At 39.8% G+C, this 1,009-nt stretch overlaps 1 pseudogene; it reads left to right on the top strand.

Annotated features, from left to right (window-relative positions):
* The first annotated feature begins 219 nt into the window (after positions 1 to 219).
* The window catches only part of LOC102474812 (HAUS augmin-like complex subunit 3 pseudogene), a 3,143-nt pseudogene continuing 2,353 nt past the window's right edge, over positions 220 to 1,009 (top strand).

Below are 1,009 nucleotides of genomic sequence, written 5' to 3'. Positions count from 1 at the left end.
GCACCTAAAAAGACCTACAGATTGAGAGCGCTGTGGTGTCGGTCAGATCCTGTGAGGAAGCGAGCAGGAATTTTCTGAGGAGGAATCATAGATTCTAATATTTTCCCTTTCTCTATGGACTTAACATAAAAATAATTTTGTTTCTATTTGGATTTATTTTCTAAAGATTATCAACATAAACCCATATCAGATACAAAACCAATCTTAGATAGTTAAACCATGAGTTGTGGAAATGAGTTTGTAGAAACATTTTTATAAAAACTGGTTATCCCAAAGCTGATATATATATATTTTTTGGAGAGATTTTTGCTATAGGGCACGTGCGTTTGCCAGACAGAGAGAGACAGAGAGACAGAAAGCGAGAAATCACCCCCCAGGGGGCATGGTCACACCACAATCCCTTCTCCTCCATTCTCCTCTCGGGATCTTGGGCACGCACGCACACGTGCCTGGCGTGAATTTTAAGCCACCGGGTCCAGGACGCAAACTGTGGTCGACTACGTGGGAGTCCAGCAACATAGCCATTACGCTAACTGCTGGTTCCCCCAAAGCTGATATTCTTAATGGAGAAGATTTTGACTGGTTGTTTGAGACTGCTGAAGAGGAATCATTTCTGAAGTGGTTTTGTGGAAGTGTGAATGAACAGAATATATTGTCTAGAAAAGAATTGGAAGCTTTTAACATTCTTCAAAAATCAGGGAAGCTTGGGGCCGGCAGGTGGCATGGTGGTTATAGGCACTGGATTCCCACATGGCCGACTGTGGTTCAAGTCCTGGACCATGTGGCTTGCTTTCTCACTCTCCCTCTCTCTCTCTCACTCTGTCCCTCTCTGGTCAAATTGAAATAAACAAATGAATAAATAATAAATAAAGTTAAATAAAACAATTATTAAAAAAAAAATCAGGCAAGCCCATCCTAGAAGGTGCAGCACTAGATAAAGCTCTTTTTTTTTATTTTTATTATCATCATAATCTTCTTTATATTACATTGGATTACATATAACTTTACA

Source organism: Tupaia chinensis, unplaced genomic scaffold (genome assembly GCF_000334495.1).
Source record: "Tupaia chinensis unplaced genomic scaffold, TupChi_1.0 Scaffold144605_1, whole genome shotgun sequence".
Taxonomy (NCBI): Eukaryota; Metazoa; Chordata; class Mammalia; order Scandentia; family Tupaiidae; genus Tupaia; species Tupaia belangeri.
Note: the sequence above shows the minus strand (reverse complement) of the source record. Positions and strands in the feature narration are given on the sequence as shown.